Below are 27105 nucleotides of genomic sequence, written 5' to 3' on the forward strand. Positions count from 1 at the left end.
AAGCTTCTCTGGTCTCAGGGCCACAGCGAGGCAGGGGTAAAGGAGTGATAGGGTGGGGCTGGTGGGGGAAGGGGTGGAACAGAAGTGACAGTGGATGGGGCCATGGGTGGAAGGGGGTAGAGCCACAGACAGAAGGTAGGGGCATGGTTCTGGTGCTGGGGGCCCCACACTTGTTCTCCCTTTCCCGGGGGTTTGGCATCACTAGCCCCGGCTTAGCGAGTAGGGTTCAGTGGTCCCCATAATGTGGGGTGCGACTCCTAGGGGGACACAGAGGAACATTCATGGGGGCACCTCAGGACCTGAGCCAGCCCACATAGAGGGCAGGGAGGGAGCACCACTCTGCCACAGCTCTTCCCCAACCCCACTCTCAGCCTGAGACTCTGGCTCCCAGCCCGGCGTCGACCCCTTTACCCCTGTCCGCACCCCTCACCCCAGCAAGCAACAGCCCCACTCCTCCCAGCCCCGGTTCTTGACCGTGGCTTCCGAGGGGCCACAGTCATGGCTAAGAGGGCACAATGTGAAATGTTTGGGGACCACTGGTTTAGGGTGACGTCCTCAATCACTTCTCTGCAGTCCAATAAAAGCTATTCCTCACTCACCTACCCCTCCATCAGGACGGACTAGGTATGTTCTGCTGCCCTTCACTCATACAGGAAGGAGAATAACATTTCATTCCACTCAATCCTAAAGTCATTTGTAACCCAAGACCATCCCAAACTCGTCATTTTGGGGAAGCGGCCCCATCATGCTGCATAGCTAGGCAGAGTAGGTGTGTCTATGCAAACACGGTCTGTTCCGGAAGTCTTTCCCCAGCTCCTCACTAGGTGAGAGAGGGGAGCTCATTCAGACCCTGCTTTCGCTTAGTATTTAAAAACTCCTTAGTGTCCCTATCTCTGCCGGCCTTAGATTTCTCCTCCTGTCCGTTTTTTGACAGCTCAGATGAGGTGACCGAGTGGTTAAGGTGATGGACTGCTACCCCATTATGCTCTGCCTGCATGGGTTCAAATCCCATTCTCATCAGAGGCATTTAGTGTTCACCCTCATTTATAGACAACCATCTCCCCCTTTGGTACAATAACAGATCAAACAATGTTGCTTGTGTTACCCAAAATTGGGTCAGTTAGTAAGCTTAGAGAGGACTAATAATGCCCCTCCCCCCCAGAGTTTGGCAGAAAGCAGCACATTTATTAGCTTGATAGCTAAGCTCAAAAGAAGGGATGGGAGAGGGTGTCACACTCATACTCACGCTCCCAGGACAGGCCTGGCAGTGGAGATGTCAGGATCCTTTAAGGTAAGTGTCCCACAGCGCAGCGATGGACGGTGCGATGAAGATCAGTCTCCCTGAGGTGCAATAGAATGTAACACAGCGAACCACTGGCCAGATGGGCCGGGTGAAGGGCATTCACTGGAGGTACAAAGGAGAGTGGGAAAGCCACTTCACAGGCATTCAAAGCGGGAAAGGACACAAGCTGGGGCAGTTTAACAGACCTTTTGAGCATACAGGTTATACAGAGCATACAGATCACTGCTGCTCCTACAACATGATAAGTTCTCAAGCAGCATGTTTCTTACTTTGCCCATCTGTCAATTTTGATGATTATTGATGGAAATATTTTGCCATTGGGTTGTGTGTTTACACAGAAATTGACATTTACTAACAAATACACAATTCTTCCAAGCCTGCCTAGTCTGCAGTTGATGGGTTTAGAGGGACACATTCACTCTTCCAGGTCCCCATTCCAGGCCTGTGCTCTCCAGGTGTCAACTTCCCGCACTGCTGGGATCCTTCCCTCATCTCCCCCCAAACCACTGCCCCACCCCCACTTCTGGGGTCCCCTCCCTACACTGTCTAACTCCACTGCTGGCAGGATTCCTTCCTGTTCATTTCCTGCCTCCACTCTGGGCAAAAGCTCTGCACTCTTCCCACACCAGAAGTTGAACCCAGGCCACCTGGGTGAAAACCAGGAATCCTGACCACTAGCCCATATGGGACTATTGTTGCATCTGACGAAGTGGGTGTTCACCCACGACAGCTCATGCTCCAATACGTCTGTTAGTCTAGAAGGTGCCACCGGATTCTTGGCTGCTATTATTACTACAACTCAGGCCTTGGCTACACTGGAGAGTTACAGTGCAGGTGGTGGCTTTACAGCACTGTAACTTACTCCCCGTCCACACTGGCAAGGCACATACAGCGCTGTATCTCCCTGGCTACAGTGCTGCATGTGCTCCACCTCGACCAGAGGAATAAAGAGAACAGAGCTGGTGATGCAGCGCTGGGGTGTCAGTGTAAACAGTGATTAATCTTACTACGCTGTCACTGACCTCCGGAACCTTCCCATAATGCTTTTAAGTACAGATAACGCTCTTTGTTTTGGTGTGATGCCTCTGTTTGCTTTGCTGTGAGCTGAAGGCTCCCGGAGCTGCTTATCTAAAAACCAAACACAGTTACTGTTTGCAGTGAATGAGCAGAGGCAGGGGGATCCCTTTGGAACACCCACAGCTGGTGTTTGCTTGAGGAGAGAAGCAGCCGGGTGGGCACGGGGTAGGGGGGGTCTGTTTTGGATCAGCGGCTTATCTGGTCTGTGAGGAAAAAAACAAAGGCGGCTATTTGCATTTAGTGAATGAGAGAGGGGTGGGGGAGGAGGCTTGAACTTGCCAGGCAGGGAGCTGACACAGTGTCAGCTCCAAAAATCCACTCGCTCTGTCTCCCCCACGCTCCGTGTCACACTCCACCCCACCCTCCTCTTTTGAAAAGCACTTTGCAGCCACTTGAATGCTGGGATAGCTGCCCATAATGCACCACTCCCAACAGCGCTGCAAATGTGGCCATGACAGAGTGCTGGTAGCTGTCAGTGTGTCCACACTGCAGCGCTTTCCCTAAACAGCTGTAGGAAGACAGCTTTAACTCCCAGCGCTGGACAGCTGCAAGTGTAGCCAAACCCTCTCTAAGCCGACCCCTTATGAGAACAGCAGGGACTAGCATGACTAGATGTCCCGATTTTTGGGTCTTTTTCGTATATAGGTGCCTATTAACCCCACCCCCATCCCAATTTTTCACATTTGCTGTCGGATCACCCTAGCAGGGGTTGCACACAGGGCTGCACTAACCTTCAGGTGCTGAGGTTTCCCTCTCTCCATTCCCAGAGCCTGTGATCAGGAAACAGACATCAGGGCTCCCAGGTGCTGCACAGACCATGACTGAGATCAGACCCCATATTATGCAAGGTGCTGTACAAACCCTGGACAACGCTGAGACACCCAGGAGGTTCCCCTCAATTTCCCTGAGCCTCTGCTGCCCAACTTCTTCTGAATCCCTCTGGCTCACCCCCACCCACAAAAAAAACCCACCTTTCCAAACAGTCCTTCTTTCCTTGCCCCCTGATTCTGGTTTCACACCCTGGGACCATCTCCTCTCTTTGTCTCTCCCCCTCCAGGTGAAGCAGAAATGGAGGCAACTTCAGCCACTGGAGTCAACCTCAGCGAGCACTGCAGCCGGCCCCGGGGGAGGGGGGATGTTTGCAGACACAGGAAGGGAGCAGGGGGTGCTGGGAAGAAGGCGGCAGGAGAACAAAGCTCAGAGACCCAACATGGGGAAATTCCAGGGGGCGGGGCTCTGACACATCCCAGGTGCGGGCAGCTCCTGGGGGCGGGGCTCTGGCTCAGCTCGGGGGCGGGGCAGCTCCTCGGGGCGGGGCTCCAGCACAGAGCAGGGGCGGGGCATCTCCTGGGGGCGGGGCTCCAGCACGGAGCGGGGGAGGAGCAGCTCCTGGGGGCGGGGCTCTGGCACAGCCCATGGGCAGGGCAGCTCCTGGGGGCGGGGTTCTGGCACAGCCCACGGGCAGGGCAGCTCCTGGGGGCGGGGCTCTGGCACAGCCCGGGGGCGGGGCAGCTCCTGGGGGCGGTGCTCTGGCACATTGTGACGCAGAGCCCCGGCTGAACAGCTGCTTCCTGGTTCTCCACTGCTGCCAGCAGCGCTGGAGCTGCCCGAGCCGCAGCGGAGCCGCTGTTCTCAGCTGCAGCCAGGATCTACCCCCGGCCCCGCTGGGATCCAGGTGGGGACAGAGACTGGGGCCCGGGGGTTCCCCTTGGTGTGGCTGGCGGGGGCGGGAGGGGAGAAGCCGGAGCTGCAGGCGGGGGAAGGGCGGTGGGACATTGTGACCCGGAGCCCCCGGGGAATGAGAGGCGCTGGGGGGCAGGAAAGTGACTCTGCCCCAGGGAGCCTGGGAGAAGCCTTGAAGGCGCCTTGGCCCCAGTGGAGCTGCAGGAGGATCCGCCCGCCCGCCCCGCTGGGATGCGGGGGCCGGGGCACGGCCGTCGTGTGGGGGGGAGGGGCGGACCCCGGGCCAGGCGGGGGTGGGCGGTGTATTAAATCCCTCCCCATTGCAATGTGCTACTCCCGGGCACTGCGCATGCCCAGTAACAGCCGCTGAAGCCGCTGCCCTTCCCCCTGCCCGGACCAGCCGTAACGTTCCGCCGGGCGCTGGGGGCGGGGCTGGAGCGGGGCGGGGGAGTGACAGGGAGCGTGGGAGGGGCGGGCGCAGAGCAGGAAATTGATGGGCGGGGGGGATCAGGCAGCTGGAGGCAGGGTTCGTGGGGGGCTAAAGGGCACAATCCGGGCTGGGGGGAGGAGCAGGAGTTGAGCTCAGGGGGAGGCGCTGGCAGAGCCCCCCCCTTTGGTGTGAGGGCGGAGGTGTCGAGGGGGGAGGAGAAGCCGGAGTTGCAGGTGGGGGAGGTCACTGGGGTGGGGGTGTAGATCTGTCTCTGTGCAGCCAGGACATTCCCGGGGTGGGAGGGAGGTGAGTTAACTGGATCCTGTCCCTGTTTTTGCCACTTCCTCCCACACACACATTCTCTCAAGATTTCCCCTTTTCTCTCTCATTATCACACGTGGCTATAAAATCCAGGGAGTTTCTCCTTTCCCCCCCCACCAATGATCAGCTCTCTAATTGCCTCTGATTTTCCCTTTTCTCTCCATACTTCTCAAATGTCAATTTAAAATCTCTCCGATGGGGGGTGGATTTTCCCACCCATTTTATCTGCAGCGATTTGTCCTTGTTTGGGTGGGAAATTGTTGCCCTGGGTCATTCCCCAGAACACGGCTCCCACTGGAGTGGGATGGGATGAGGTTCCCGTTCTCTGCCCGGGCAGGGAAGGGAAGGGAGGAGCACATCCCCCATGGAGACTGCCCAGATCCTCATTCCCCTGCGGCCCCCTTCCATTGTCCAGGGAGCCTTCCAGCTCCCCCCCGCCCTTAAATCAGCTCCTCAAAGGGCTCTGAGCTGCTCACGTGAATGGTTGCCCCGTGGCCGGGGGGGACCATCACATTCTGTTTATGTATTGGACAGTGATATAAAATCCAGTCCAACAGTCCCCCTTTTCCACTAGTTATTTAATAGCAACATCAAATCCCCTCCGATCTTGGTGGTTTTCTCTCATGTTATCAAATGTCGTTTGTGACAGGGTTCTATCTGCGTGTCTCAAAGATTGATATAAAATAACCCAAACATTTGCCCCACTTCTCTCTAGTTGTTTTATTTCTAATTGAATATGATGGGTTGTTTCCCAATGTGCTAAGATGCAGCCGTCTCTGGGGTGGATCCATGGTGGCCATTATTTGCTAGTGACAGCCCGTGGATCTTTCTTGCCCTCCAGGCCTTCCATTCTCCTGTGAAAGAAGCACTCCCCAGGCTCCCTCTGCCTGTGTGACTGGCCAGCAGGAGGTGGTGTTAACTTTCTAGCCACTTCTCACACTCTGTGAGGTAACACTTGCAGGGGCAGGGAAGGTGTCTGTGTGGGGAGATTGCAGCTGAAGGGGCATTGTGGTAGGGGGAGGCCTCTGGGTGGCTGGGCAGGGGGTACCCTAGTCAGGTTGGTGGGTTGTGGCGGTTTGGGGTTTTCGGGGGTGGTGGTTCTGATGTGCCCATCCCTGAGGCTATGGGTCCTGGAGGTGGGTATCGCTGGGGGCCTGGTGGCTGCAGAACATTGGGGTGGGTGTCTCTTGGGGAGGCGGGACAGAGGGTTAGAGGGAGCCTGGTTCTGTGCCAGGGGCTCTGTCTGTGCTTCCCCCGCCGGTTCCTGGTTTTGTTGCCATGCCCAGTGCACAGAGCTGGGGGAGGGGATCCCTGGCACTAGGTGAGGGTGATGGGTCGCACTGTAAAGCATCAGGGGGTCACACTGGGCAGAGGAGGGGGTCCCAGGCAAATGTCAGGGTAGATCGTTCTGGAGGGTGGGGAAGTTCCTAGGCAGGCAGTGAGGGACTGAGTTCCCAGTGTGGGGGTGGGTCCCTTGAGGGGGTCCCTGGCTGCTGGGGGCTCTTGGTGGGGGGAACCCTTTGGGATTCCCAACCTGGCAATCATGGTGTGGTGGGGGTTCTCTGGCCGGTGGGGCTTTGAGGGGTATCTGGGGTCCCTGGCCAGGGACTCTGGGGGCTGCGTCCCAGGGAATATCTGATGGGATCCTGGCTGGGGGGTGTCTGGGGCCCCTGGCTGGGGGGTCTGGGCTCTGGGTACTAGGGGGTGTCTGGGGGCTGCTGCTAACCATGATCCTTCTCTCTGGTCAACTTGTACCAGAGTCCTGGCTCCTAGTCACCAGGTCACTAAGTCCATTCCCCAGTCATGTGCCCTGTCACTGTGATAACTTTCTGTCCACTTAGCAAATACTGTTAGTGTGAAATCACAGAATTTACTTTTCTCCTCTTTTGAAAACTGCAGGAACTTTCGGTTCCGTTTGGAAAATTTTTGCCCCCAGTCCTTGTCCTAGATCTGCGGGGGTGAGGGAGGTGGGAAGGGAGTCAGCACTGCCACACGATGGTCTTTTCCACAGCGTTCTGAACTCATTCTTTCTGAAATCCGGTGTCATTGAGACCGTTGTTAATCCAGAGTCACTGTATGGAAAGACAAGGAGTGATTCCAGATGGACAGTGGGTCAAATGAGATCAGCCATTCTCCCTGTGAGGAGGGGCTCCCATTAGCTGCTCTCCCCAGAGAGCTAAAGGAGGGAAGCTGCTCATACACTCTGTCCCTCTCTGCTCAGGATATTGGGGTTCAGCTTCCTGGGTCAGATGCTGCAGCCTCCATTGTGATCTGGGAGACCAGGCTTGGCAGCTGCTGCTCCCCCAGTGGGGCTCTGTGCTGGGAAGTGACCTTAATTAAAGCTTCTTCTCTGCCCGGACCAGGGGATGACTTTCTGCAGCTGGTCCTAGCCCCCTAGGGCAGTCCTGGGCCCTGTTACTACCAAATTCTGAGCCAGAGTCTCCAGGTAACTGAAAGACCTCAGGGAATGTCCTAGGGTCTGGCAAGAAAGTGACTCTGCACAAACAACACCACCTCATTTCTCCTCCCATTAGCGGTTGCCAGGAGGAAATCCAGCCATGGGAGAGCAAAGCCCCCAGGAATGGGACTGTCCCAGCCACAGGGGCAGGGAGAGAGGACAGGGGAAGGAGAGGCTGAAAGGGGCAGTTGGAGAAATGAATGTGGGGGAGAGATTTCCAGGTCTCTAGTCCACCCAGACACATGTATTGCTGCATCCTGGGGCAGAACCACTTTCCAGTGAACAAAACAAGGATCAGACAGAGCAAAAGCCAGTTCCTGACTCCATATTCCCCCTGCTGGGGTGTGGCTGCCGTGGGGTCAGTGTCTGAGGGAATCCCCCACAGTGACTCCTTTGGTTCTGCTCTTTTCTAGCCTTGTGTTCAGAGAAGGGGTGAGGGGAGAGAGAAGGGAGGTTAAAAATGTGTCTGTGGACTTAGCCTGGCAGGAGGGGCCAGGTCTAAATTGTAATAAACAGATTGAGCATTTCCCAGCATGACAGAATCTAGGGTGTCTGTCTGCAGGGAAAGGGCCTGGGGGAATTGTGATGTGAAATTAACTAAAACCGGTTCTGAAATGCCCACAACTGCCCTTCTCCCCCAGACAGGCTGCAGAATGTTTTGCTCCAGCTCATCCCAGCCTGGCGTGGGACAGGGAAGAGAAATGGCTGCAGTTGAGTCAGTCCAGGTAGAGATTATCGGGAGGTTGCTGGTGGGTTCTTGCTGGAGGAAAGGGAGAGCAAATACACCAGAGGTGGGAAGGTTTGCAGAGTCTGGTTTGGAGGTTGGAGCGGGGCAGGAAATTCACAGCGTGGGGAAAAGAGGAGACCAGGGTGTGGCAGACCTGCTGGGAGTTATTTACTAAGTGGCCTAGATTCTAGGAACAGACCCAGGAGGTTTGGAGGTGGAAATGCCCTAATTTGTGAAGAGAGAAAATAACCCACCTACATGGAGCTAGTCAAACTGACCAGACTCCTAGTGCTGGAGCCTGACCTCATTAACCATCAGCTGCTGTGAGATATAAAGGGGACACCCATGAGTCAGGCTTATTGGAGCTGCCTCTTCCTTCATATCCCACTCCTCACAATGAGGAGGGTGTTGGGCATCCTACCAGCGAGCTCTCCCTGGACCCTGCTAGGGGCTCCATCTCCTGTATCAGTCAGTGGCTAGTAGGGGGGTGATGGATATGCTGGGAGAGATAAGGGGCTGTCTCTTCATCCCCTCACCCTGGCATTTGCTGGATACTCTGAGCCAGGTCGAGGTGGGACTCTCCTGACTATGATCCACCCAGAGCTTCCATTTGATTCGCTCTTCTCTGCCACAAATAGTGGGGCTGTGAGTGGGGCAGCAAGTCCTTAGTGTTGGACTCTTACTCTTTCAGGGGCTGGTGACCTTCAAGGAGATGGCTATGTATTTCACCAGGGAAGAGTGGGCTCTGCTGGACCCCACTCAGAGAGCCCTCTACTGGGATGTCATGCAGGAGAACTATGAGACTGTGACCTCGCTGGGTAAGGGTTCCTGTCCCTTCTGTTCTTGGAAGGGGAAATGAAGAGTGAAGGTTCACGCCACCCCCACAATGCCATCTGTACCCTGTCCTGTTTCAGCATCACCCCAATAGGCCAGTGACACACATAATACCAGAGACCCTCCTCTGCTGCAGAACACTTTGGGAACAGAGCACAGGAGCCGTATTGCACAGTGTCAAATATCTCCTGTTTGCTCAAGTGAAACTGGGGGTTAGGTCTGGCATAACTGTCCCATACCCCTAATCATTTTTCTTGCCCTTTTCTGAACCTTTTCCAATTCCAATATTTCTATTTTTGAGATGGGGTGACATGTGCATGCAGTATTCAAGATGTGGGTGTATCATGGATTTATTTGCTGTTTTTACAAATATGATCTATGAGATATTCTGTCATATCTATCACTTTCTTAATTATTTCCTACATTGTTCACTTTTTTTCACTGCTGCTGCACATTGAGTGGATGTTTTCAGAGAACTATCCACAGTGACATCAAGATCACTCCCTTGAGTGGAAACAACTAATTTAGACCCCATCATTTTGTATGTATAGTTGGGATTGTGTTTTCCAATGGGCTGCACTATGTGCTATCCTGTCATCTAGTACTGCTGAGATCCTGGATTCAGTAATATCCCTGCCCTTCCTGTTCCCTTTCTCCACCGAACCCCGCCAGCCCATGCTTCCTGTTCCCAGCTTCCCCAGGATTCTCGCACTGTCTCTGAACCTCTCTGTCAGCAAGAAGCAGTGCCAGGGACACTTGCCCTCTGTCTGGAGTCTTCGATTTCTGGGACATGGATTTACTTTCTCTGTGTTGTAAGAGGCTCTGTCATAATGAGTGTCTGTGATGTTACCCAGAGTACAATCTGGACTGTTAAATAGCTGTACCTCAGTCCTCCAGCATGGGGTGCCTTTTCCACTGTTTTCCCGCGAGAACAGCCCCTCTTGGCCAATTAACACACAGTCTCCAGCATGTAACTCACTCCCAGCTACACAGTATTGAGTGCTGCTAGACAGCCACTCATGAATTGCACCTCAGGAGAAAACCAGCAAATTCTCAAGTGCCCAACTTGATAAGAGATTATCAGGGTGGCGGGCTCTGCTTGGAGGTTGAGGAGCAGTAAATGCATAAGAGGGTGGGAATTGCTAGAGATGGTGGGAAGCAGGAAATATCTCGGGTGGAGAAAGGGAGGGGACAGCATGTGACAAACCTGCTGAGACTTGTGTAGTGTAGGGCGTGATGGGTTGTCACCCCCAGGAGGCAGTTTGTGGAGCTTCTGGGAACTGCTGTGTCCTCTAACCCTCACGCTGGGCTGGCCCTTCTCACACTGCTTTGCTGGAGATTTCGCCAGCCTCTCCAGGGCCTGTTATCACCCAACACAACAGCAGGTGGCGCCATGCAGCCAACTAAGCTACCTGAGTGTGTTACCTAAGCCACTCAAGGACAGATAGAAGACAAGAGCCAATTTCCCACTCCCCAACCTTGCACACTTGCTGTAGTATAAATCCAGAATGATACCATCTTATAGTGCACAGGGATCTCTATAATACAAGCTCATTAATGTAGTTCCCCTTCCCCTCAATATGGGACAGATGTGCACAACAAGCTGAGATTTTCCCCAGACACTTCACTCAAAATACGCTGGTTAAGATAAAGCATCAAACAAGTTTATTAACTGCAGAAAGATAGATTAAGTGATTATAAGTGATAACAAACAGATCAAAGCAGATTATTTAGCAAATAACCAAAACTCAGACTAAGCCTAACATACTAGATGGATAGAATTTGAATTAGCAATTTCTCACCCTGACTGATGGTACAAGCAGTCCCCCAAGTTTCCATACACAAGCTAGAAATCTCTTGATCCTGGGAGCAGCACTTCCCCCACATCCGTTTTTGTTTCTCAGGTGTTTCCAGAAGTTCTCTTGTGTGGAGAATGAGGCCAAGAGATGATGTCACACCCCACCTTATGTAGCTTTTCCATATGGTGGGAACCTTTTGTTCCAAACTCAGTTCCTAGTCCAGTTTGTGGAAAAATACAGGTACTAAAATAGAGTTTAGTGTCATGTGGTCTGGTCACAGGCCCTGCTGAGTCATAGTAGCCATGACTCATAGGCTGGCTGAAACATTCACAGGAAGGCTAAGCTCTTCCACAGTCCATTGTCTTTGTTGAGCCATCAGCACTGTCTGGCTTCTTCATTGTTGTACCTGAAAGGCTCATTGTGGGTGTTACCCAGAGTAAGCACATTTGAAATACAGATCCAGAGTCAATATCCATAACTTCAGATACGAACATGATATGTGCACACAAATAGGATAATCATATTCAGCAAATCAGAACTTTTCCAGTGACACCACACATGATGCATCTTCTACAAAATAGATCATAATTATGTCCTAATCATATTATAATCATACCACTATGATGAATATGGGGGTGTAGTGTCAGATAGGTCCTAATTTCAAGGCACAGGAGTTGGGAATGGAACTTCCCCTCTTTGTGGAACAGGAAATAACCCTCCAGCCAGGGCTGGGACAACTTCCCAGACTCTCAGCGATGGAGCCTGAATCTACTGACATTTCATTAATTACCACCAACCCCAATCTTTGTGGCAACTGTAAACTTTATCAGTGATGATTTTTTACTCTCTTCTAAGTCATGGATAAGAATGTTAAATAGCACAGGGCCAAGAACCAATCCCTGCAGGATCCTGCTAGAAAGAAATCCACTCGATCATGGTTCCCCATTTACTATCAGAGTTTTTAATCTATTTAATGTATGCCGTGTTTATTTTGTATCATTCTAGTTTTTTTTAGTAAAAATATTGTGCTAATCAAGTCATGTCCCTTACGGAAGTTTAGGTATATTACATCAATACTATTAGCTGCAACCAAACTTTTGATCTCATCCAATAAGGATATCCCGTTAGTTTGATAGGCTCTATTTTCTCTAAACCTTTGTTAATGGGCACTACAATTCTGACCTTCTAACTTCTATTCTTTATGATTGACTTCCCCTTTCTTCCATATATTTTATTTGGAGAGTGCTTGGATTCCTACCAGGGAGCCACTATCAGGGTCCAGAGACAGCCCCATCTCCTATATTAAGCTCTGGCTAGTAGCTATGTGATAAATGTGAAGACCCTGCTTCTGTCTGTCAGATGGGAGACACAAAGGTTCTCTCTTTCTACCCTCTGATGCCTCCTGGCTGCTGTAAGCAAGGTGGGGTGGGACTCTGTTAACATGTGCCTCCCGGAGCTTCCATTTCCCTGGTGCTGCTGTTCCGTGAATAGTGGGGTTGTGAGTGGGTCAGCAGGTACTGAGTATTGGACTCCTGCTCTTTCAGGGGCCGGTGACCTTCGAGGAGGTGGCTGTGTATTTCTCCAGGGAAGAGGGGACTCTGCTGGACCCCACTCAGAGAGCCCTCTACAGAGATGTCATGCAGGGGAACTATGAGACGATGGTCTTGCTGGGTAAGGATTCCTGTCCCTTCTGTTCTTGGAAGGGGAAATGAAGAGTGAAGGTTCATGCCACCCCCACAATGCCATCTGTACCCTGTCCTGTTTCAGCATCACCCCAATAGGCCAGTAACATACATACTACCAGAGACCCTCCTCTGCTGCAGAACACTTTGGGAACAGAGCACAGGAGCAGCATCACACAATGTCAAATATCTCCTCTTTACTCAAGTAAAACTGGGGTTAGGTCCAGCATAATGAACAGAAGCTTCCTACCCCCAGCCTTCTCTCAAACCCTGAGCCTTCTCTACCCAAACCAGAATGTGCTTGGGGTGTAACAAGCAGGCGGCTGGAGTCAGAGCTGCCAGTCCAGGGTTACTTATCATACAGACACTCAGTGCGTCCTTGAACGCTGGCTGGGAGTATCCAGACAGGGGAGCTCCAGCAGCAGAACACTGAATCTCACCCAGGATTACAGATGACACAACTCCTCGCCGATCTGGATTGCACCCCAGCATGTGAAAATGGCCTAGGTTGGTAGTGACATTTCTTGAGACATGGAGAGTCTTGCTCCCATATCACCAGGTGTAATAAAAATAACAGGAAAGGCCAAATATGGAAAACTGATTGTTCAGCTTGCTTTTGACCTGCATCATATTTTGCAGTATATTCCAAATAAGAAAATTAACGTGCAACGTATGTGTCATTGTTTGTGGTTTTAAGCTGTAAAAGGCTTGTGTGATTTTTAGCTCAGGAACAGTATTCCAATAGCTGTCGCCCCCTGCGTGCTTGTAACCAAGAAAAGAGCCTCAGGCTGAGCTGATTCAAATATTAATCCTGTGGTCGTTTTCCACAACAGCCTCAATAGGTCCCTGTGATGGAATGTAAGGCTACATCTAGACTACCCACTGTATCGGCGGGTTAAAATCGATTGCTCGGGGATCTATATATGGCGTCTCATCTAGACACCATATATCGATCCCCGAACGCGCTTATATCAATTCCGGAACAACACCAACCCCAACAGAGTTGCTGATTTGACAGGGGGAGCCGCGGACATCGATCCCGCGCGGTGAGGATGGGTGAGTAATCCGATCTTAGATATTCGACTTCAGTTACGTTATTCACGTAGCTGAATTTGCGTATCTAAGATCGATTTCCCCCCGTAGTGTAGACCAGCCCTTAATGTCTTCACACCTTCCCCCTGCAGGAGAATGACTGTTTGACCAGCTGTTTGCCTTGCTGTCTCTGAGGAACTGGTCTGTGGGTGTTCCCCAGAACTGTAACTTTTTCAGTAATATACTGTAAAATCTCACAATTTTACATACAGTGTTACTACACATTTTAACAGGAGGATAATATTCAGTAGGTTATGCGTTTTCTAATGATACCTCACAAGCCATTTTCCACTAGCAGGGTCTTCTCTGTTCACAGAATTTCTGATAGTTTGATGTCTGCTGGCACTGGATATCACTATTTTGGCATCTCTCTCTCTGTCTCAGTGAGCACCCGCTGTGGTTGTTGAAAGTCTGTGATGGGATCTATGGGATGCAACTGAACAGTGGGACCCCTGAGCCCTTTGTCCCACCACCTGGGCTCCCTCTCACACATGTGATGCTGAGACAAGCTGTGAATCTCTGGCAGATATTGCACTTACACAGACATCCGTAGGTAGGGACACAGCCAACTGAATTACATGAATGCTTCTGCAGCCACTCATAACACTAATGATAGAAAGTCGCCCCCCCTACAGCTCTGCAGCCTTGCACCCCTGGATCATACCATCTTGCCTTAATCAGAAGCCTGATCAGTTTGAGTTTATTACACAGGGTCCACCCCTCCCTCACTGTGAATAGTACATGAACCAGCCTTGTAATGGAGCTGAGATTTCCCAAGAACTTCAAGCAAAATACACCAGTTTAAGTAGAGCATAAAACAGATTTATTAACTACAGAAAGATGGAGTTTTAAGGATTATAAGTGGTAGGAATAAAAGATCAAAGTAAATTACCATGGAAATTAAAGATAAATTCACAATCTAAACTTTACACCTTATTACACTAGGGCGTAGTTCAGTTATGCACACAGGAAGGCTTAATGCTCGAGCTGCTGCACATGCTGGGCAGGCTTAAGGTCGGGCTCCCCATGGCAGGAGAGAAGAAGACTCGGCCCCTGGAGGGGCAGGCTGGGGCTTCCTGGATCCCATTTGCTCACAGCCAGCGCCCTTCCCCCACTCCCAAGTCATCCGTGGCGCCCCCAGGTCGGCCAGAATGGAGCAGCAGTTTTCACTGCACTACGTCCACTTATGGCTTACAGGCAACTCCCAGACTCACCACAGTCCACCATCTCGGCCAGAAAGGAGCCCACTCAGCCTCACCATTGCTGCTTTTCCTTCCCCCCAGAACCCCGCTTCTCCTGGGCTGCAAGTAGCCATCCCTGGGATGCCAACAGGCAGCCACAGGGGTCTGTCTCTCAGCAGCCAACCGCACCTCCATGGGTTCAGCCCTCAGAAGGGCAGGTGGGGGTTTCCTGGATCCCAGTTGCTCACAGCCAGCCCAGCCTCCACCTCTAAAACCATCAGTCATGCCCCCAGGTTGGCCATAAAGGAGCCGCCATTCTCCACTTGGACTCAGCTTTGCTTGTTTTCCTTTCACCCAGAACCTCCCTTCTTCTCCTGGGCTGCAAGTAGCCACTCCTGGGAAGCCAAGAGGCAGGCACAGGATTCTACCTCCCAGCAGCCAACCACACCTCCCCAGGCTTTGCAGAATGAAGGGTGGTGCTCTACTAACCCCACTTAGCCGCACAGCTTCTTCCCTCCCTTCCTCAGCTCAACTTTCCTCTATTGCCCCATTCCTGCCTCACTTCCTCCTTTGGCCAGTCACGCAAAGGAGCCCAGCAGGAAGTGAGAGCCTCTATAGGCCAACCTCCAACAGCAGAGGTGGCCAAGCCACAAGCCTCCAAATGGTGACTGGCCTAACTACTCTAGGTTCTCCAGCCTGACACCAAGGTGCTTTCTCCACTGCTGTCAGCATCCTCTGTCATGCAGGGGTTGGAGTTATCCCAGGGACAGGCCAATAGGAGGAGTGCCCTTTCTGAATAACAAGGAGATCTGGGGAAAGGAAGCCAGCATGTTTCTGCCTGGTTTTGAACCAGGGACCTTTTGCGCGTTGGGCAAATGTGATAACCACTACACTACAGAAACTCCACCTACTGGGTTGTTGCTCACTCTGGCACAGACCGATGGACAAATCTAGAGAATGTGGTGGTAGCTCCTCGATAGGTCAGCTGGCAGGGCAGAGGACTGGAGCCAGCACTCAGGAAGTCGTCCTTACCTCGCCCGTGTGACTCCAGCTTGAGGGAGAGCTTCTTTTTCTTCTCCTTGCTGACAAAGAGCAAGAGAAGAATGAAAGGTCAGGTGGGCCAACTCGGTGCAGAAGCTCATGCTGTCTTTTCCTGCTGCATAGCCTGAAATGAGGGACTCGTGGCAGTTAAAGGAACTGCTGCACTCTCAGAAAACATCCCGCCCGTGCATAAAGGAGGATAGAAGAGCCTGTTAGTCTAGCACGCTCCCAGCTGAACTGTTTCAGCAGCTGCTAGGTTTCTTTTTGGCCTGTTACTTTTCTATCTGGGATGTTGTTGTCAGCTCTGGCACAGAAAAAGGACGTCATTGCGAGCTGCCCATGAAGATAAGATTAACTTTTGCCTTCCTTGCTCGGCTTTACTTGCTTCCTCACCCTATTCCTGCCTTAGTTCCTGTGTTACCTGAAGGCAACGGGGGCCCAGCAGTACGAAGAGGAAGTTAGACAGCTAGACCCTGGTGGCAAAAGTTCTACCACCGCTTGCCACCCCACTCTCTTCTCCCAGCTTCACATATTGACCGCCAGGGACTTGGTGCCCAGCAGCGCAACGGAAGGCAGTGGACAGAGCCACCCTCGCCTTGAAGCTCTGGCTCATTAAACCGTATCTTCAGTCGCTGATGGCCAATGAGAGACCAACAGCGCTTGCCATTTTAGCACTTGAAAATGCCATTGGTCAGTCACTGGATCTCTTTAATGCTGTTACATAACAAATGAAAATAGAATCTCAGTGTGACATTCTGTACCTTTGGGGGAGTGTGCTGTAACCCCCATATTCCTCATTTTCATATAATCGTGATCTTATATACAGAGCATGCCTTGTAAGGTATCAGGGGAAAGGATATGATCTGCTGGAAGTCATTTCTCTACCCAGAGATGTTTACCATTCATGCATATGAAGTTATGAGAATTGTGCAGTGTGGTTATCACTATGCTGTAAGGTGGGGGAGTCAGCCAAATATTAGCTCCCCAGTGACAACAGCAAGGAAAGTAACCAACACCCGGACAGGGTGTCAAACAACCCATCAACAGCCATTGTTCAGCAAGGGAGCTACAGTGCAATCACTTACCTGCAAGAGGACACCCCAGGGGAATTGCTCAGACTTGCTTGGAGAGACGCAGTGATGCTCACCTGACTATGAAGGGGGAGCAAAGCCAAGAGGGAAGAAAGGACATGATAAAAGCAGAGACATTTGCCATGCTTTGTCTCTCTCGTCCACCTACATCTACAGACACCCCCACACCAAGCAACTGAAGCGCTGACGAAAGGGGAGAGCCTGGCTGAAAAGCCACCAGCTGGCCTGTGGTGAGAAGCATCTAAGTTCTAAGCATCTTAGATCTAAGCATCTAAGGGGATATGCTCGCCCTATATAAATATATCAAGGGGGTTAACGTTAGGGAGGGAGAGGAATTATTTAAGTTTAGTACTAATGTAGCCACGAGGACGAATGGGTATAAACTGGATATTAGGAAGTTTAGACTTGAAATTAGACGAAGGTTTCTGACCATTAGGGGAGTGAAGTTCTGGAATAGCCTTCCGAGGGAAGTAGTAGGGGCAAAAGACTTTCCTGGCTTTAAGACAAAGCTTGATAAGTATATGGAGGGGATGTTATGATAGGATCGTTAATTTGGGCAATTGATCTTGAATTACCACCAGACAGGTCTGCTCAATGGTCTGCGGGGTGATGTTGCATGTGATGGGTACTGAGTTGCTGCGGAGAACTCCTTCTTGGGTGCTGGCTGGTGACTCTTGCCCACATGCTCAGGGTTTAGCTGATCGCCATATTTGGGGTCGGGAAGGAATTTTCCTCCAGGGCGGATTGGCAGGTGCCCTGGAGGTTTTTCGCCTTCCCCTGCAGCGTGGGGCACGGGTCGCTTGCTGGTGGTGTCTCTGCAGCTTGAGGTCTTCAAACCATTTTTGAGGATTTCAATAACTCGGTCCTGGGATAGGGGTTGTACAAAATTGGATGGGTGGGGTTCTGTGGCCTGCCTTGTGCAGGAGGTCAGACTAGATGATCAGATTGGTCCCTTCTGACCTATGAGTCTATGAGTCTATGAGTCTAAGTTTGTAAGAGCATTGAAAGGGTTAAGATCAGCTTAGAGTGCATTTTGCTTTTATTTCACAAAAACAACGAGGAGTCCGGTGACACCTTAAGAACTAACAGATTTATTTGGACACAAGCATTTGTGGGTAAAAAGCCCTCTTCTTCAGATGCATGGAGTGAAAATTGCAGATAGAGGCATAAATATATATTGGAACATGATGTAAAGGGAGTTACCATACAAGAGGAGAACCAGTGTTGAAGGCTAATTCAGTCAGGGTGGATGTGGCTCTCTCCAAGTAATTGACAGGGAGGTGTCAATACCAAGAGAGGGAAAATTGCTTTTGTAGTGAGCCAGTCACCCCCAGTCCCTCTTCAAGCTCAAATTAATGGTGTTAAGTTTGCAGATCAGTTGTAACTCTGCAATTTCTCTTTGAAGTCTGTTTTTGAAGTTTTTTGAATGGCTTCTTTTAAATGGCTACTTTGAATGGCTACGTTTAATTGTGTTATTGAATATGAACATGTAAAGGTGTTATGGAAGTCCCATGTGGTCTAGTGGTTAGGATTCTTGGCTTTCACCCAGACAGCCTGGGTTCAATTCCCCACACAGGAACAATGCAGAGCTTCTCCTTGGAGGGGAGGCAAGAAACAAAAAGAATAGGAAGGGATCCTGCCAGCAGCAGAGCTGGATAGAGTTGGGAGCAGTACTGGATTTGACAGGGTGCCATAGTGCTAGGCCCAAGCTCTGAAGGGACCTGTAACAGTAACTTTCTCCCCTCTGCAGAAAGGGAGGCTCAGAGCAGCCTGGATTCAGTAGGGGAGCTGAGACCCCATAGGGCCCTGGGAGCTGTAGTTCCTTGACCAGCTCCCTGCCTTAGAGCAGGGAAGGAACATTTCCCAGCATTCTCTTGGCTGCTATCAACAGGAAAGGGAGGGTGGAAGCTGTGAGACTCCATGTGCTGGGGGGCTGGCTGGCTGGCTGCTAGAAGGGGGTGCCACCTGTGAGTAGGGAAGAGGTGTGACCAAGGAGTAGAAGGCTTTGGCCCAGGTAGCACCCTCAGAAGACTTCCCCAGACAGGCTTAGGGATGCTGGTGTGACCTCGCCTGGCAGCCCCCAAAGATGGAACTGGGTGGACTAACTGGACAGGGCCCCTCTCTATCTGAAGCTGGGCAAGGGAGGTATGTGGATCCCACCAGAAGGTAAAATGGTAAGTAAGGAAGGGGAGGCTCTACTGGACCTGGACAGCTTCAGATACAGGACAGGAGGATTTCCACTTCTGAGCCATGAAAATAGAAACTGACTTTTCCTTTCCAGATGTATCTAATATTCATAAAGGGAATCTAGCCCCTGCCTTCCAGATCTGAACACCTCAAAATCAGGAGTGCTCAAGCTCAATTTGGGCAGCTGCTACTTCATTTCTCCCAAATCAAATATGCTGATCCACTGTCATTTACTGTAGAAAAAGTAGGAGAAAATTGAGCAACAAACGTTGGGGTCTTCACAGTGCTAACGAGGGCTGGAATTGCTATTTTCAACAGCCATTACACTTTTTTTTTTAGTTTTGTTTGTTTAAAAGGAAGACAGTGATATTGCACTGGCAAATTCCCCATAGAAACAAAGAATGGAACAAAAGAATAATAAAGGCACCTCAACTTTCCTCATTTATGTAGGACGGTCTTATTAGATGGATCCAGACATCTTCCAATCACAGAAGCTGATAATTGTTCCACTTTACTGCAGTTCTGTAACCATGCAGGAACGTAGAGGAGGAAAGTGCCTAACTCCAGAGCCTGCAGCTGCCTAGGGCCAGTGCTGAGGATTTAGAGTCCCTAGTGCTGCCCTTGCAAGGTTCAAGCATGCTCAGCCTTGGCATTGCCTCCGCTCCTGCGGCTAGTAGCTGCAGCTGTCTAAGGCTGGCCTCTGGCAGTTGCCCCATGGCTGTAGCTAGAGAAACTACAAGTGGCTCTATGACTCCTGGGGCCATAAAGCTAGAGCACCTAAAGACACTGGAGTTAACCTCAAGGAACAGAGGTCACCAGTAGGAAAGGAATGTCGGGGGAGCAGGGAAGGCGGGAGCAGGTCAGGCTTGCAGAGGGAGCTTCCAGCTGGTTGGGAGCATGTCCAAAGTAGAAAGGAAACAAGTATGGGGAGAGGTGGTGGTAACCAGGTTGCAGACTAGCACGTAGATGGGAGCAGAGGGAGAGACGCTGGTGTCTTCAGATTCCCAAGGGCTAAGTCCTCACTTTGGGGAAATGGTGTTTGCCGGTGGCTTGCTCACATGGCAGGATGGGGGCTGAGGGAGGGATCTGTCAGAACTGATCAGGTGTCTGCTGGCTTTAGGACTTTGAGCTGAGACTAGGACCACATGCAGTGACTGGTGACATGGGGGGGTACTGGAGACATGGCTAGAGAAGGTCTGAATGAGGAAAGAGATAAATCTGTGGGGAGTTTCCTTGGTCACTATGAAAGTTCTGCTCACTGTGGACACTGGTAAACCCACATGGGTGTACAGCTCAATAAGAAAACCCGCAGGCTGAGGGAGCTGTGTATGGCAATGTATATAGTCATGGAGAGGTGTGTGATCAAAATGAAAAATGTCTCTGAGGTTCAGTACCGGGTATACGAAGGCACCAATGGCACTGCCCCACCAGGCCCACACTCGGAGCCCACAGTGACTATACTGGGGCCCACAAATATGTTTGGTGCCAGGGCCAACAAAAGGTTAATCCAGCCCTGACTGCCTGAGCACTATTTCAGCCTCACATTTTTGGGTGGAACTCCCACAGTGAGAGCTGCAGAGCACTCCCCCGCAACACACACGCACACACTCGTCCTGGTGTTGGGAGGGGAACAGGAGAAAGGACAAAAGAAGAGATGAAGAGAAAGGAGGGAGGGACAGGTGGATGGAGGAAAAGGTGAAACACAAAGGACAAACCCTAATGTCCCCATGATTCTAAGGGACAAAATCCCAGGTGCGGAATAAAATTCTGCCTCCTTAAACTCATGTTTTCCATGCCTAGAATTCAACTCTCACCAGATGGATCAGACTGAACAGGTTTCACACCTCCAGGAGGCTCTTACCTTCTAAAGAGGGACGGCTGTTTTCTAGTAAAATCACTACAAGGGAAGGAGAAAACTGGAAAGAGGTTTCTCCTGGCGCTCACGTCCGTGAACCCGAATACCCTCTCAGTCCTCAGACAGAGACCTGGAGAAGGAGACTTGCTGAAGCAAAGCCACAGGGGTCTCTGAGGTTTCCCTAGCCCCTGGCCCCTGACTGATGTCAGGATCTCTCTGTGAGGTCACCACCTGCTCACCAATAGTCTTTGATCAATAGTGTGAGGTCCTGCAAAAGGCCTTTGTGATGTCACTGCCACACCCCGCCCTTGCTGTGCCAATGTCCTGCCCCGGCCAGGCACTTTGGAGCTTTGAGCTACTCCCTGTGGATCACCCCACTCAAGGAGCTTTTCTATAGAGCATCCTCAGATGTCTAAGCACACGAGTGCCATGGCAATGAACTGACACACATGGCACCAAGATGAGATCATTAGTAGACTAACCTATAGGAGAAGGACACCCCAGGATTAGTAGGGGAGAAATCCCTACTGGACATGCATTACACCTAGCAGCCCCTGCGTGGGGTCGGGCGGGGGCTGCGGAGGGGGGAGACCTGGGAAAGGGATGGATGGAAAATGTCTGTGCAGCCGGGACATGGCCGGGGGGCGAGGGGAGAAGAGCAGGTGACCCCTGAGGAGCGGGGAGAAAAAGGGAGGGCTGAGATCCCCTTGGAATTACCACTGCCCCCTCCGTGGAGACCCCCCTCCTCTCCTGTCCTCCCCCCTTTCTCCCTAGAGAGCAACAAGCAACATTCAGGCTTACACCCCCTTCCCTCAAACCCCTGAGAAGTTCCCTGTTCCCCTCCCCCCATTGTGCCCCATTTTCTCTCCCCTTTGCCAATAGCCAGTTCAGATCTCAGGTTTGGGGTGTTTCCCCCCATTTTCACCTGCAGTGATTTGTCCTTGTGTAGGTGGGAAATGGTACCCCGAGTGATTTCTGAACTGGGCAGAGGCTGGGGGGGGGCCTGAGACAGGGAAACCTCTGGGCTGGGCTGGGGGGGCCACTCTCTGCTGGGAACAGGGCGTGGGAAGGGCCAGGAAGGGGAGGGGGGAGCAAGTGTCCCCCATAGAGAGGGTCCAGCCCCAGGCTGCTACCAGTAGCACATTCCTATCCTGGCCGGGGGGGAGGGGCTTTCTCCAGCTGGGACCTGCCCCCTAGGCAGCCCCAGGCTCTGACCGCACCAGCCCCGCCTGGAGCCCCCAGTGAGTGAGAGACCCCGGAGGGGGAGGGAGAGGGAGCACTGGGCCCTGACAGGAAAGTGACTCTCTCCCCTCAGATCTTGGTGTTTTCCTCTCATGTTATCAAATATGCAGTTTGTGACACAATTTCTTTGCAAATCTCAAAGATTCAAATAAAATAACCTAAACATTTGCCCCACTTCTCTCTAGTTGTCTATTTCTAATTGAATATGCCCTGAGATTTTCCTGTCTCTAATTATAAAATAATAAGAAAATCTCAGATTTACACCTTTTCTCAGATTATTGAACACAAAATGTTTGCAAATGTTGCCCATTTCCTCTTTATTCATTTATCAAGTATTCATGTGAAACACTCAGATTTTACCTCCTATCAACAACTGATATAAAATCCCTCTGATTTTCCACTTTCCTCTCTATAATTTGCAAAATGGATCCAAAATCTCTGATTTCCACCCTTTGTCTTTCATTTCTGAACACTGATCTGAAAGCTCAGGTTTTCCCTCTGTGTCATTATCAAATGTCAATTAACAATCCTCTCAAGTTTTGTGCTGTTCCTTATGTTTCTAAATCCCAAAAACTTCTTCCTTCGGGGGAACCTGTTGCCCTGAGTCGCTCTCCATTCTGGATGTTGCAGGGGATTATATTTCCCAGTGATTGTCTTTCCCCTCTCCTTTGAGGATCATTTGTTTCCTCTTTTAGCTCTGTTAGATATTTGCCAAAGAAAGAGAACAGCCTGATATTTAATACACATCAAAGTCAGAGGCCTCCCCCTGTTTGGGGATCAGTGGTTCGCAGCTGGTAGTGGGAGAGTTGGCTGGCCCCTTTTCTTTTCTCCAGCTGGCACAGGATGAGGGGGTCACTCTGAGTGCAGCATGTCTTGAGAAGTATCCCAAACCACAAGACAAATGGTCTCTTTGAAGGGTTGCTTCCCACAGTGCTAAGATGTAGCCACCTCTGGCAGGATCCATGGTGGCTACTATTTGCTAGTGACAGGCCACGGAAATTTCTTACCTATTTTGCCCCTCCATGCCAGGCCTGCACAACATACGGCCCACGGGCAACGTGCGGCCCGTGAAGTCTCACTGTGCGTCCCGCAGCCGGGAATCAAAGGGCTCTGGGCTGCCCGTAGCCGCGGGGAATCCAAACCCCTTTAAAGTTCAGCCGCGGCCGGGATTCAAAAGGTTCTGAGCTGCCGGCAGCCGCAGGGAGCCCAGAGCTCTTTAAATCTCAGCCGCGGCCAGGATTTATAGGGCTCTGGGCAGGCGGGCGGGGAGCTCAGAGCTCTTTAAATCCCAGCCACCAGGGCCGGCTTTAGGCCAATTTAACCAATTCCCTTGAATCGGCCTCGCTCCTAAGAGGACTCCGCACCCAAGCCCCAGTACCAGCAAAAGCCAGTGCACTGTACCAGGGTGGCCCAGTTTCCCCAGGGGGCAATTTAAAAGGCCTGGGGCTCCCAGCAGGGGCTGGAAGCCCAGGCCCTTTAAATTGCCACTAGAGCCCTGCTGCTGGAGCCCTGGGGTATGGCTGCGGGGCTCTGGGGGCTATTTAAAAAGTCCAGGACTCCCATTGCTTCTACCTCCCCGGCCCTTTAAATAGCCACTGGAGCCCCGCCGCTTCCCCAGGGTTCCCGCGGCTATTTACAGAGCTGGGGCAGTGGAAGCAGGGGCGCCCCGGGCCCTTGAAATAGCCCCCAAGCCCCAGGCTGCTGCTGCTACCCTAGAGGGAGAGGGGGGAGGAGGTGGAGGAGAAGGAGGCACTCACCATAGAGGATGGGCTGTACCCCCTGTACCTGCACCCCCTGCCCTGCCTGCAGCCAGCCCATCCCCAGCCAGCCCCTGCTGCACCCCCTGCACCCCCCAAATAAGCCGCTGATCCAAAACAGACCTCCCCCCGTGCCCACCCGGCTGCTTCTCTCCTCAAGCAAACACCAGCTGTGGGTGTTCCAAAGGGATCCCCCTGCCTCTGCTCATTCACTGCAAACAGTAACTGTGTTTGGTTTTTAGATAAGCAGCTCCGGGAGCCTTCAGCTCACAACAAAGCAAGTAGAGGCATCACACCAAAACAAAGAGCGTTATCTCTACTTAAAAGCATTATGGGAAGGTTCCGGAGGTCAGTGACAGCGTAGTAAGATTAATCACTGTTTACACTGGCACCCCAGCGCTGCATCACCAGCTCTGTTCTCTTTATTCCTCTCGTCGAGGTGGAGCACATGCAGCACTGTAGCCAGGGAGATACAGCGCTGTATGTGCCTTGCCAGTGTGGACGGGGAGTAAGTTACAGCGCTGTAAAGCCACCACCTGCACTGTAACTCTCCAGTGTAGCCAAGGTCTGAGTTGTAGTAATAATAGCAGCCAAGAATCCGGTGGCACCTTCTAGACTAACAGACGTATTGGAGCATGAGCTGTCGTGGGTGAATACCCACTTCGTCAGATGCAACAATAGTCCCATATGGGCTAGTGGTCAGGATTCCTGGTTTTCACCCAGGTGGCCTGGGTTCAACTTCTGGTGTGGGAAGAGTGCAGAGCTTTTGCCCAGAGTGGAGGCAGGAAATGAAAGGAACAGGAAGGGATCCTGCCAGCAGTGGAGTTAGACAGTGTAGGGAGGGGACCCCAGAAGTGGGGGTGGGGCAGTGGTTTGGGGGGAGATGAGGGAAGGATCCCAGCAGTGCGGGAAGTTGACAACCTGGAGAGCACAGGCCTGGAATGGGGACCTGGAAGAGTGAATGTGTCCCTCTAAACCCATCAACTGCAGACTAGGCAGGCTTGGAAGGATTGTGTATTTGTTGGTAAATGTCAATTTCTGTGTAAACACACAACCCAATGGCAAAATATTTCCATCAATAATCATCAAAATTGACAGATGGGCAAAGTAAGAAACATGCTGCTTGAGAACTTATCATGTTGTAGGAGCAGCAGTGATCTGTATGCTCTGTATAACCTGTATGCTGAAAAGGTTTGTTAAACTCCCGCAGCTTGTGTCCTTTCCCGCTTTGAATGCCTGTGAAGTGGCTTTCCCACTCTCCTTTGTACCTCCAGTGAATGCCCTTCACCCGGCCCATCTGGCCAGTGGTTCGCTGTGTAACATTCTATTGCACCTCAGGGAGACTGATCTTCATCGCACCGTCCATCGCTGCGCTGTGGGACACTTACCTTAAAGGATCCTGACATCTCCACTGCCAGGCCTGTCCTGGGAGCGTGAGTATGAGTGTGACACCCTCCCCCATCCCTTCTTTTGAGCTTAGCTATCAAGCTAATAAATGTGCTGCTTTCTGCCAAACTCTGGGGGGGAGGGGCATTATTAGTCCTCTCTAAGCTTACTACCTGACCCAATTTTGGGTAACACAAGCAACATTGTTTGATCTGTTATTGTACCAAAGGGGGAGATGGTTGTCTATAAAGGAGGGTGAAGACTAAATGCCTCTGATGAGAATGGGATTTGAACCCATGCAGGCAGAGCGTAACGGGGTAACAGTCCATCACCTTAACCACTCGGTCACCTCATCTGAGCTGTCAAAAAACGGACAGGAGGAGAAATCTAAGGCCGGCAGAGATAGAGACACTAAGGAGTTTTTAAATACTAAGCGAAAGCAGGGTCTGAATGAGCTCCCCTCTCTCACCTAGTGAGGAGCTGGGGAAAGACTTCCGGAACAGACCGTGTTTGCATAGACACACCTACTCTGCCTAGCTATGCAGCATGATGGTGCCGCTTCCCCAAAATGACCAGTTTGGGATGGTCTTGGGTTACAAATGACTTTAGGATTGAGTGGAATGAAATGTTATTCTCCTTCCTGTATGAGTGAAGGGCAGCAGAACATACCTAGTCCGTCCTGATGGAGGGGTAGGTGAGTGAGGAATAGCTTTTATTGGACTGCAGAGAAGTGATTGAGGACGTCACCCTAAACCAGTGGTCCCCAAACATTTCACATTGTGCCCTCTTAGCCATGGCTGTGGCCCCTCGGAAGCCACGGTCAAGAACCGGGGCTGGGAGGAGTGGGGCTGTTGCTTCTGGGGTGAGGGGTGCGGACAGGGGTAAAGGGGTCGACGCCGGGCTGGGAGCCAGAGTCTCAGGCTGAGGGTGGGGTTGGGGAAGAGCTGTGGCAGAGTGGTGCTCCCTCCCTGCCCTCTATGTGGGCTGGCTCAGGTCCTGAGGTGCCCCCATGAATGTTCCTCTGTGTCCCCCTAGGAGTCGCACCCCACATTATGGGGACCACTGAACCCTACTCGCTAAGCTGGGGCTAGTGATGCCAAACCCCCGGGAAAGGGAGAACAAGTGTGGGGGCCCCAGCACCAGAACCATGCCCCTACCTTCTGTCTGTGGCTCTACCCCCTTCCACCCATGGCCCCATCCACTGTCACTTCTGTTCCACCCCTTCCCCCACCAGCCCCACCCTATCACTCCTTTACCCCTGCCCCGCTGTGGCCCTGAGACCAGAGAAGCTCTGTGCCCCTGCTGCAGCCCCCGGGCTGTAGCAGAGAGTGGGAGCTCCTCCAGCCCTGGGGCTGACATAGGGGAGACTTCTCCATGGGGACCTAACTTGGCCAGGGCCCCTGATCATGGGCCCCACTGTCCCCTTGGCAGTGCAAGGTTTGGGGAGGCTGAGCCCCCTTGTCATAAACAGATAGCTAAGGGTTAATGTTCTTTTACCTATAAAGGGGTAACACCAGTAACCTAAAACACCTGACCAGAGGACCAATCAGGAAACAAGACTTTTTCAAATCTGGGTGGAGGGAAGTTTGTGTGTGAGTTCTTTGTTCTTTGTCTTGTGTCTGTGGCGTCTCGGCTATGAGAGTGATTTTTCTATCTCCTGCCTTTCTAATCTTCTGTTTCCAAGTTGTAAGTACAAAGATAATAAGACAATAAGTTTATATTGGTTTTTTTTGTATTTACATGTGTGTAGTTGCTGGAATGTTTAAATTGTATTCTTTTTGGATAATGCTGTTTATTCATTTTTTTCTTTTAAGCAAATAACCCTGTATTTGTCACCTTAATACAGAGAGACCATTTTTATGTCCTTTTCTTTCTTTTTATATAAAGCTTTCTTTTTAAGACCTGTTGGATTTTTTCTTTAGTGGGGACTCCAGGGAATTGAGTCTGCAGCTCACCAGG

General features: G+C 51.5%; 1 protein-coding gene and 1 non-coding gene across 2 annotated transcripts in view; both read right to left on the minus strand.

Moving 5' to 3' along the window:
* The window catches only part of LOC127042548 (zinc finger protein 560-like), a 357221-nt gene that overhangs the window by 238764 nt on the left and 91352 nt on the right, over window positions 1–27105 (minus strand). The window lies entirely within an intron of this gene.
* Window positions 15417–15489, minus strand: TRNAV-AAC (transfer RNA valine (anticodon AAC)). Its single transcript has one exon. It is a non-coding gene; the product is annotated as a tRNA-Val (tRNA).

The sequence above is a fragment of the Gopherus flavomarginatus genome, unplaced genomic scaffold, assembly GCF_025201925.1.
Source record: "Gopherus flavomarginatus isolate rGopFla2 unplaced genomic scaffold, rGopFla2.mat.asm mat_scaffold_55_arrow_ctg1, whole genome shotgun sequence".
Classification (NCBI taxonomy): domain Eukaryota; kingdom Metazoa; phylum Chordata; order Testudines; family Testudinidae; genus Gopherus; species Gopherus flavomarginatus.